At 37.6% G+C, this 12,053-nt stretch overlaps 1 protein-coding gene across 13 annotated transcripts in view; it reads left to right on the forward strand.

Annotated features, from left to right (window-relative positions):
- PCLO (piccolo presynaptic cytomatrix protein) overlaps positions 1 to 12,053 on the forward strand; it is a 526,538-nt gene that overhangs the window by 87,803 nt on the left and 426,682 nt on the right. The window lies entirely within an intron of this gene.

Here is a 12,053-nt window from a genome sequence, read left to right on the forward strand (position 1 = left end):
ATAGAAGAGAGCTGGATGGAAATGGAGCAGCCGGAACTCGAACCGGTGCTCATATGGGATGCCGGCGCTGCAGGTGATGGCTTTACCTGCTGTGTCACAGCGCCAGCCCCGATTCAGTGTGTCTTGACATCAGTTGCTCAATTATTATTTGAAATCATGTACCTTTACCATCACCTTTGTCTTCAGATTATATAAGGGAAATGAATTTATGTCAGATTTCAACCTACTTTATTGAAATTTTGTCTGGGTTACAGTGCTACAAAAAAGAAAGGACAGAATTATCTACTTATTTAATATTTATATTAGTGTATAATATAAAAGAAAGTTAGATTATGAGATTAGTTTTCTATTAGCCATTTTTATTTATTTTAGTTAATTTATTTATTAGAGACAGAGAGAGAGCATGCACCCATCCACTGGTTCACTGCCCACATGCCTGCTGCAACTGGAGCTGGGCCAGACTGATGCTGGAACCCAGGAACTTAATCTCCCACATGGGTAGCAGGAATCTAGTTGTTTCAGCAATTACTGCAGCCTCCAAGAGTCTGCATCAGCAAGAAACTGGAGTCAGGAGCCAGATCTGGAGATCGAACTCAGGCACTCAAATATAGGATCCCAGCATCTTAGCTGCTAGGCTAACTGCCAGCCCTGTATTTTAGCCATGTTTTAAAATGAAAACTGAATTCTTTGAACATTAGATTTATATTAGTGCTCTTTTTATGTTAGTACTTCTACTGGGGGGAATTTATCTAACAGGTATTTACCAAATAATTCTTGGCAGTATGAAATCTGAACGCCATATCTTTGAAATAAGGAAGATTGAGTATACTATACCACTAAACCACTTTGAGGCATGTGATAAGAACATGGGCTGTGATGGCAGACTGCCTGGTTTGGAAACCTCATCAGTTTCTGTCTGTTGTATGACATTTGGCCAGGTACTTAACTGTGTGTGCTCAATTCCCTCATTTGTAAAAGTAACTTGACAAAAGCTCCTCAAGCATGAGGTAATAACAATTAGTGGTCTTAGCACATGGAAAGTAAGTACTAGATAAATGTTAGCTACTACTTAGACCCGAAATACACTGAAATCATTGAACGCAAATTTCCTACTACATGTTTCTTTCCTCTCGAAATAGTACTTTGCTGGACTTCTTGCAAAACTCTAAGGACAGCAGTGTTGCAACTTGGCTTATTTAAATTTGAGCTGGGGAGTTCCTATACTGTGCATTATTAGTACATGATTTTATAATCTTAAACAAAGTGTGGTAAGTGTACAAGGAAGACAAGGTGATTTTCTTTCATCTTCTCAGACTAAATTATTCCTGACATGATTTTTCCATGCATCATATTCAAAGAGAAGTATCTTCTCTGGTCTCTCAAATTCCACTGTAGTGGGTTTTACAACTGCTAAGTATGTGTTTAATAAATAAATAGGTAAGTTTCTGTTTTGTCATTCCAAGTAGAATTACAGTTGGAGACTTTGTCCCTGGTGCTAATTTAAACTGTACTAATGTGTACAAAATTAGTCAAAAAACATGCATCAATTCTTAAAATATCCTTTTGCTAAAGTGTATGTGTAGTCATGTGTGTTAGAGGATCAAATAGAGTACTCGGGAACAAATGAAATGACAATTTAGAGGATACATTGAACTTAAGGGAACAGCCTTTATAGGTTCTGTGTTGCTTTGAAAGATACAGTCTAACTCCAGCTAACTATAGAATATAGACTTTGATTGTTTATGTTGAGTACCAACATATGTTAACCATCTTATAGGCAGAATGAGGCATGCTGTTTTGCTAAAAATTTATTTATTTGAAAGTCAGAGTTAGCAGAGTGGGGAGAGAGAGTGAGAGCAAAGTGAGAGCAAGAGAGAGTGCTTCCAACCACTGGCTCAATCCCCAGATGACTCCAATAACCAGAGCTGGGCCAGGAGCCTGGAGCTTCATCTGGGTCTCCCAGGTAGATAGTAGGGACCCAGAAACTTGGGCCATCTTCTGCTGGTTTTCCCAGGCCATTAGCAGGGAGCTGCATTGGAAGTGGAGCAGCCAGGACTTGAACCAGTGCCCTTATGGAATGCCAGTGTCACAGGTGGCACTGTAGGCCACAGTGCAGGCCCCCAGACAAGGTGCTTTTAAGTTGGGATCTCATCTAAAAGTAAATGTAATATAAAGGCAGTTGTGAATTTCAATGAATTATTTCATTTGTATCTGGATAGCTTCTCCTAGTCATCTACTATAGAGTTTCACACATTTTCTGGAATCTTAAGACAGTCATTTCAAAGTACTAATTTATGGTTATTCTGGTTTCCATCTAAGATGCTTTTACACTACCACTAAGTCAAATTTAAAAATGCATAGTATATATGAAGCAAAGCTGATAAAATTTATTTTTGTATAACTCACAAAATTAAGAACATCACATCTTTGTGTATGAATTCTGGTCATGATAGCTGTTTCAGTATTGTGCTTCCTCAAACTGTAATTCACAAAAATGAGTGATTACACTCATTTTTGAAGAGAGATCCTCTTCCGTATTCTCATCTCTTTATCCAGCTTCGATCTTTCCCTTCCATAGGGCTACACTGACTACTTTCCGGAACAGCAGTTGCTACCTTGTTAACCCTGCCCTCCTTTCTCCAGTCACAGCTTGTTCTCAGGAAGACCTTAAGAAGTTTATGGTGGATGTAACTCAAATGTATCAGCTCCTTCTTAAGATCTTTTTTTGTTTAGAGGAGCATTTTGAGATTTAATGGTTGTTTACAGCCCTTGTCTCTTCCTACAGGAATAGTTTATTTTTTCCCTTCATACTATTTGTTGAACTCTTTTATTTAATGTAAGGTTAACTATACAAGCATTAAGTAAACTGAAAATAGATCTTTGTAAAAATTAAGAGTGAGAATCTGAGAGGGAGGAGGTGGAAGTGTTGGAGCTTGGGTGGGAGGGAGGGTGTGGGGGGAAGTGTCACTATGTTCCTAAATATATGTGAAACCCATGAAACTTGTATAACTTAAATAAGTTTTTTTTTTTTTTTGAAAAAAGGAGAGAGATTTGCATCAGAGACATACATCCCTAGTGGAGGGATTTCAAGAATCTGTTCCAGTAGCCGGAAACCTCTTTGAGGGGAAAGGGTCATTAGTAGGGCTATCGAAAATCATGATCAAGAACTCAGTTTCTACTTTCTCTACATGTAGATTTAGGGCAGATACGTTTCACCATTTTTTTAAACCTATCACTAATAGGAAGCAGATGGACTAATTTTCCATCTGCTTAACATGGTAGGCTCCAGCTGTTACAAAGGTGAATCTAATTTATCCATGAAAACATGGAGTGTTTTTTATCGGCTGGGGAGTAATCAGGCTGCACACACAAGGAATGGTTCACACAGGGCTGGGGAAAGCAGACTGTCTGGGTTAATTTTAGATATGCTGTGCAATACAGAAGGTCTCAACTTAGAATATTTAATTTCTTCCCTCAGTGTGAAAAGAAACCTTCAAAAATACAGAAGCTGCTATTTCACAGATAATTTTTTTATTAGATTGTCATTTCTTTCTGTGTACTGTTTAATAAAGTTGAGAAAATTTCAGTTTTATAGCTTGCTTTCAAAAGTTATTTTACATATTAACATTCAAGCATTTTAGTGGGCATATTTTATTATATAGTTGTAACGTAGCTTACTTAAACATTTTATCATTGAAGTTATTTGTAATCTGATAAGATAAACATTCATTAGTGTTTGTCCTTTTTTTTTAAGATTTATTTATGCATTATTTGACAGGCAGAGTTACAGAGAGGCAGAGGCAGAGAGTGAGAGAGAGAGAGGGAGGGAGGAAGGGAGGGAGGGGGAGAGAGACAGAGAGACAGAGAGAGGTCTTTCATCTGCTGGTTCACTCTCCAGATGGCTGCAATGGCTGGAGCTGTGCTATCTGAAGCCTGGAGCCAGGAGCCAGGAGCTTCTTCCAGGTTTCCCACGTCGGTGCAGGGGCCCAGGACTTGGGCCATCTTCCAATGTTTTCCCAGTCCATAGCAGAGAGCTGGATGGAAGTGGAGCAGGCAGGTCTCGAACCAGCGCCCAAATGGGATGCCAACACTACAGGCAGTGGTTTTACTGGCTACGTCACAGCACCGGCCCCCATTGGCCTGTTTTAGAAAGGGAAACTCTTGGGCCGGCGCTGTGGTTCAATAGGCTAGTCCTCTGCCTGCAGCCCCAGCACCCTGGGTTCTAGTCCTGATTGGGGCGCTGGATTCTGTCCTGTTTGCTCCTCTTCCAGTCCAGCTCTCTGCTGTGGCCCAGGAGTGCAGTGGTGGATGGCCCAAGTCTTTGGGCCCTGCACTCCACATGGGAGACCAGGAGAAGCACCTGGCTCCTGGCTTCAGATCAGCGCGGTGCGCCGGCTGCAGCGGCCATTGGGGGGGTTGAACCAATGGAAAAGGAAGACCTCTCTCACTGTCCACTCTGCCTGTCAAAAAAACAAAAACAAAAACAAAAAAACAACAACAAAAGGAAGAAAGGGAAACTCTTGGATTCTTAAAATTTTTGTGTATGTATTTTCATTTTATTTGGCAGGGAGAGATAAAGCTCATCTATCCATAGTTTATTCCCCAAATGCTCCCACATCACAGCTGGACCAGGTTGAAGCCAGGAGCCCAGAATTTAATCCATGTGTCCTAGGTGTGTGGCAAAGACCTAAGCACTTGAGTCATCATCTGTTTCCTCTTAGGGTGTGTATTAGCAGGGAGCTGGATTAGAAGTGGAGGCAGCAGGACTCAACCCAGGTGCTCACCCATAAGGGATGCAGGCATCCCAAGTTGGAACTTAACTACTTTGCCATATGCCTGCCCTTGTTTTTACTTTTAATGTTTTTTATTTTGACCACAATAATCATCTGGGACTTATTTAATGTACAGGATGGAAAATGAAGTTCAAAAATAACTTTTTGGACATAATTGATTATAACAGTGTTCATTATGAAATGATTTTCTTACTAATTTTTGAATTATGATGCATTTAAAAATTCATCTTTTCAACATTGTTTCTAGAACTGTTCTGTGAGTTTGTTCTTCCTAGCAGTTTTAAATAAAGTACTTTAAACTGTAGTTCAAAGAACCAGCTTCTTTACATAATTCTTTTGTAAGTCTTTGTAACTTTTTTGCCTGCATATTTTTCCAGGTATTCTTTGTTTTCCGAGTTCCAAATATATGGGATTTTTGTTGTAGCTGGCCTAAACGTATAAATTAATTTTGATAAGTTAAATGATGTTATTATGACTATTCATTTAGTCTTATTCATTTACTTTTTCCTTTATATAAAACAAAATAACTTTCATTTATATCTACACATGAAACATCCATAAAATATATAAGTATAATGAGCTAAAAATAAAATGATTTATTATTATTATTGGTAGTGATGTTTTCTATTACATATTTTTAAAAAGATTTATTTAGCCAAGGCTGGGTCAGGCTGAAGCCAGGAGCCAGGAGCCAGGAGGTTCATCCAGGTATCCCACATGTGTGCAGGAGCCCAAGGAATTGGGCTTTTTTCCACTGCTTTCCCAGGCACATTAACAGGGATCTGTATCAGAAATGGTGTAGCCGGGACTCTAACTAGCATCCGTATGGGATGCTGGCACTTGCAAGCGGAGGCTTTACCACTATACCACAGTGTCAGTCCCTCTATTATATATTTTAATTGATCGTTGTCTTATGTAGAAATTGTCACATTGTTGATGATTAAGTATATAATATACATAATATATAACAATGTAGTATACGTATAGAATATGTGTCATGTAACATGGTATTTTTAAGTATAACTATATATAAATATATTATATAAAGCAGTATAGTATAGCAAATGTTTAAGTGAGGAAAAATTCCTTAGGGAATTACTTCTCTTAAACAACCAATTGTAATTTTTGTCTAATCCCTGTGGTTTTTCTGTACATAAACAGAAACTGCAGTTTCCTGATCTTGATTAATGATAAAAAATATACAATAGTAACTTTACAGCTTCCTTTTTAGAAGATTTATTTTTAAAAACTCTTTTACAGTTGGTGAATATTTCACAGCATGTTCTAGTTATTATATGATATCAAAACAACTATTTTTTATCAGCTCAAATTTTAGTTGATATAAGCAGTTATGCAATGTAAAGAATATATCCAAGGACCTGCCTTGTGATACAGTGGGTTAAGCAGCTGCCTGTGAGGCTGGCATCCCATATTGGAGTGTCAGCTGCTCTGCTTTTGAATCTGGGAAAGCCGAGGAGGATGGTCCAAGTGCTCAGGTCCCTGCCACCCATGTGGGAGATGCAGATAGAGTTCCTGGCTCCTGATGTCTGCCTGAACCAGTCCCAGTTGTGGCCATTTGCGGAGTGAACCAGCAGATGGAACATCTCTTTCTCTCTCTCTCTCTCTCTGTCTATCCCTTTGTCTTTGTCACAGTGCCTGTCAAATAAATAAAAATAAATCTTTTTAAAAGGAATATATTCATATTTAGCATGGGTTTTAGGATATATTAAATTCAGTTAAAAAATTAACATTTTAACCAAACCAGGACTGTTTCAAATATCTAGTCTCTCAGCCCTTTTAGCTCTGAACTTACTGTGATTATGTAGTACTCACAATACCACAGGAAAAATATTAATGTTAGTCTAGGTATTTTTAAAAAATTATAGTTTAATATGTATTGTTGAAGAATTTTGCAGAATATATGAATTTCAATGTGTTATCAAGTTTTAATTTTTCAGATTTTTCTGCGATTTTGGATATGTGGATATAGCTTGGCTATTTTCCATTTTCCTCTAGTTGTTCTAGCACCATGATGAAGGGATGCAGAGGCTGTTAGAGTCTACCATGTGGACTCATTGAATCATTACATTCAGTTCATCTCTGCATAGTCAAGTACATTGTCAGATTCCCCTAATGAATGCAATACATGTACATTATCCCTCCCCCCACCCCAAATGGCAGAATCTTTATTTGTCCATCAAAGTAACTTGAAAGCATTGATTTTTGTGGGCCCTAGGCACATAGTCTAAAGTTTATTTTTATGTGTATTTGTGTGTGTGTATGTGTGAGTGTGGTTTTAGTTCAAATGAAAGTGCAATGATTCTAAAACTGTGAAAGTTTACCAATTTTCTTTTGTCAAATTATTCTTTTAAATCATGAAAATATATATGAATATAGCTGGCGCCGCGGCTCACTAGGCTAATCCTCTGCCTTGCGGCACTGGCACACCGGGTTCTAGTCCCGGTTGGGGCACCGGATTCTGTCCCGGTTGCCCCTCTTCCAGGCCAGCTCTCTGCTGTGGCCAGGGAGTGCAGTGGAGGATGGCCCAAGTGCTTGGGCCCTGCACCCCGTGGGAGACCAGGATAAGTACTTGGCTCCGTGCCGGCCGCGGTGGCCCTTGGAGGGTGAACCAACGGCAAAGGAAGATCTTTCTCTCTGTCTCTCTCTCTCACTATCCACTCTGTCTGTCAAAAAATAAAATAAAATAAAAAAAGAAAAAAAGAAAATATATATCAATATAATAAAAATAATATTTTGAATTAGGAAATATTTCTGAAGTTATCCAGAAAAACATTGGAAAACCTGTGGGACAACTTTTCCTTTATTTTTATTAAAGACATAACTGGTAAATATAAAAAAAAGAGTGATGAGAAGAATAAGAAGGCAGTGATCACAACACCACAGAGAGCATTCAAATGACATGGGAAAATTGACATCACATTCATCTTTATGCTTGACTGTGTCGAGTTCAGCTGTATATTAATGTGTTCTGAGGACAAATAGGTGACATTATTCATTATTTGTGAAAAAAAATTCCTCTCAATCATATAACTTTTTTAACCTGGGTACTAAATAGAGTATAATATATCTGCTGAGCAGCAGTCATCACACAAACTGTGTTTCAATGGAAATATTAGCGTTAGTTTCCAAGTCTGAACCCTCCTGAGACCAGGTAGTTATTTTACAGCCAAACAAAGTATAATTTGGAAAAAAGTTGAAAAAGTGGAAACCTGGGAGAAGTGCTAAAAGTAGAATGTGAGTTTTTTTCTCCTATTTCCTCAATGGTTCTATCAGTTATTTCTGCCCCTTAAATAGCAGGAAGGCAAAATGAGAGCTGATTATTCATCCCCACTACTATTTTTATTGTAGCTGACCTGGTTTAGAAATAAGAATAAAAATAATTTCTGGCTTATTTTTATAGGCTGTACTACAATTTTCATGTTGGTTTTAAGCTATCACTAGTTAAGCAACTAACACTTTATTGGGATGTATTGCTGTGGCACATATTGTTATTCTTTAATGATACTACATTGAGGAATGTAGAAATCAGTTTTTAAGGTATCCTCTAATTTTAATGTCACTTTGCCAATATATATGGCTCCATGAGCAACATTATATCAATGTGATACAAAAATAATGATGTTTGACATATAATTCAATTTATATTTGTTAACTTTGTTTCTTCTGTTTGCCTTGAATTTAGAGAAATTTGATGGAAATCTCTCAATAATTTGCATTCTTCAAGCATTACTTGTTACCTATATTCATAAACTTATCTAGTTACTTTGCTTGTGCTAATTTATAAATGCCAAGTTCTGACTGGGCTTATATTAATTAATAATGCAACAAAAATATGGAGTCTATTTTGAGTCAGATTTATTTGACTATTAAAAATCATTTTATGAGAACTGCAAGCAAAAGTATACTTTCATTGTATGATAAAATACAGTTCATTTTTGGGTGCATCTTTCCAATTCCTGTTAAAAAATAGGACAGTAATGTTGACTTAGGCTATTCTGGGAGTAAATAAGAGTCAGCTTAGTGCTGTCAAGCTAAAATTCTATTTGAGAATAACTCCTTGAAAGTAAGGCTTGAGTGCTTTTGGTATCTAGCAAATCTCTTAGCTGAATGCCATCACTTTGATGTTTTAATAATGTATGTTTGCTGATTATAAGATGACAATGATAGGTTCAGTTTCCATTTATCTGGTTGTACTTGAGAAATTAATCATTTATTTCTCTCCATAGCAATTATTAGGAGGCATCTGTTGATTCTCAAGAGCTCAGAGGGCAGGGCAGAGCAGAGCTTATGCTTGCACTCTTGGCTGCTGGAATGCTGTACAATTCCACCTGACTTGCTTTGTCCTGACTGCCCTTTGTGCTGGGCCTTCCCCCATGGGCTGTAGAGCTGCCCTGGATCCTTCCCATTGATTCCTCTAAGCTCCTGCATCTCTAGATTTGCCTGTTCTGCCTGGAACATTGCTCTTTGGTGGATCTCATGACTTTGTTTTCATTATCTCCTTTGAATAAATCTTCTTTTTACTTGTTTACTTAATTGATTTTCTATGAAAAACAATAATCCATTTGTGGAACAGACTAAGTCAGGTGTGGTTAGATCCAGGAGAAGAGAAATCTACTCAAAGCAGAACCCAACAGGAAGTACTGCTCCCAGTGCTAATAAATAACTGTGCTTTGCATTTGATTGAAACCTTGGCTAGATCCCATTGTCTTTGTTTACTAATAGAATCTTTAAGCATTTGAATTTGAAGTTGGAGTTATCAGACATTTTTATTTTTAAAGCTGGGCATGAAGTCCTACAGTATTGGCTCCAGCTTCCATACTCTTATTTTTTGAGGGTGCAATCACTTGAAAAGTCTAAAAATAACAACAGAGAACCATCCTCTTTCCTTCTTCTCTTGACCTGTTTCAATCACACTAGCTGCAAAAGGGAAGTGACATCAATAGAGCAGTGGGGGCCAGGAGAAGTGGCAGTGGTAGCAGGTCTCTTTAATGTAATAGAAATGTCATTTCTTTGTTAAACTCTGTACAGTAGCTTATATCCATCACTACTATATGCAGAATATAATCATATTTTAGTCTAAAAGAAAGAGTATTAGGAATTTTGGCACTCTTAGCAGTTTCACATATAAATATATATACATGTGAACCTACATCAGTGTATTTGTTTACTTTAAAATTCTTGTATTATACTTTTAATTTGTTAAAGTAGCATTTTATGTTCTCGATATAGGAATGACAATTTACTATTCCATATCTCCACCTTATTCTGTCTAGAATAGATACAGATTTGAGAGCTGATTATTGGGTAGTTCCTAAACCTTAAGAACATCAATGTTCCCCATGCAATTATTGTTTGCCAAACAAAGAGTTAGGAGGACCATAAGTTTTATTTTTTAAAATTTATTATTTTTTTTGGCCAGAGGAAAGTAATATTGAATAGAAAACAATATTTTACATAGAAGTTTTAAAAAGTGAATTTTTCAACCATTTACTGTTAGAAGGATTCCTTGGTTGAACCAACTGCATACAAGGAATAAATTATGAGAATATAATTATTTATGGTATTTCACTATGAGCTGGTATAGGAGACCTGTGAAAAGTAGGAGTTGTTTAAAATCCCAAAAAACTCGCCTGTTCTAGTGGTTTGAGAGGCAGCTGAGATTTGGGAGGCTTAAATCATTCTTTATGTTCTTGTTTTTTTTTTTTTTTTTTTTTTTTTTTTTTTGACAGGCAGAGTGGACAGTGAGAGAGAGACAGAGAGAAAGGTCTTCCTTTTGCCGTTGGTTCACCCTCCAATGGCTGTCACAGCTGGCGCACCACGCTGATCTGAAGGCAGGAGCCAGGTGCTTCTCCTGGTCTCCCATGGGGTGCAGGGCCCAACCACTTGGGCCATCCTCCGCTGCACTCCCGGGCCGCAGCAGAGAGCTGGCCTGGAAGAGGGGCAACCGGGACAGAATCCGGCGCCCCGACCGGGACTAGAACCCGGTGTGCCGGTGCCGCAAGGCAGAGGATTAGCCTAGTGAGCCGCGGCGCCGGCCTAAATCATTCTTTATGTTCATAGTAAAATCATGGCTTTGAAACATGCAAGATGGTCTGAGAGTAAATAAAGGTCTTACCTTTAAACAGTCTTTTCTTAAATTCATAGGTTGTTTCTATTTGTATCTCTTATTTCCTATTAGAAAAAAAGACATATCAAAGAAAATTTCTTAGACATATTCTATGTATCTATTTAGAGTCCATAAAAAGAATTTTTATGTTGACATTTATAATTATTAAAAATGCTCTAATTATTCTAACTCAAAAGAATATATGAATAATTTCTCCAAATTTTAACTTGGCAATATGGACAGAAAACATCACTGTGAGTTATTATTTTGATGTGTAGAGTTTAAAAATACATTGAAAATCTAAAGATTATTTCTTAGTAATATACTACTTACAGCCTATTAATCCTTAGGGTCAATTAATTAAGTATGGACAGGTAAAGCATTCGTTGTGTTTTAGAACATATAAATGTTTGCTGTGTGCTAACTTTTCTTCATTCTATGCATGAAAAATATATATGGGATGTGTATTTGGTTAAGATGCCCCTTGGGAGGCCTGCAATCCAAGCCAGAGTGCCTAGGTTCAAGTCCTGATTCTGTTTCCAATTCCAGCTTACTACTGTGTACCCTGGGGAAGTTGTTGGTGATGGCTAAATTGGTTGGGTTCTTGCTATTCATGCGTAAGTCCTGGATTGAATTCTAGTGTCCTGGCTTAGGCCAGGGCCAGGCCTGGCTATTTTCAGCATTTGGGGATAAACCAACAAAAGGGAGATTTCTGTTTATCTTTCTTTCTCTCTGCCTTTGAAATAAATAAATTAATTATTTTTTAAACTTTTATTTAATAAATATAAATTTCCAAAGTACAGCTTATGGATTACAATGGCTCCCCCCCCGCCTTAACTTCCCTCCCACCCGCAACCCTCCCATCTCCCACTCCCTCTCCTATTCCATTCACATCAAGATTCATTTTCAATTATCTTTATATACAGAAGATCAATTCAGTATATATTAAGTAAAGATTTCAACAGTGTGCACCCACACAGAACATAAAGTGTAAAGTACTGTTTGGGTACTAGTTATAGCATTAATTCACATTGTACAACACATTAAGGACAGAGATCCTACATGAGGAGTTAAGTGCACAGTGACTCCTGTTGTTGACTTAACAAATTGACACTCTTGTTTATGGCATCAGT

This window comes from Oryctolagus cuniculus, chromosome 3 (genome assembly GCF_964237555.1).
Source record: "Oryctolagus cuniculus chromosome 3, mOryCun1.1, whole genome shotgun sequence".
Classification (NCBI taxonomy): domain Eukaryota; kingdom Metazoa; phylum Chordata; class Mammalia; order Lagomorpha; family Leporidae; genus Oryctolagus; species Oryctolagus cuniculus.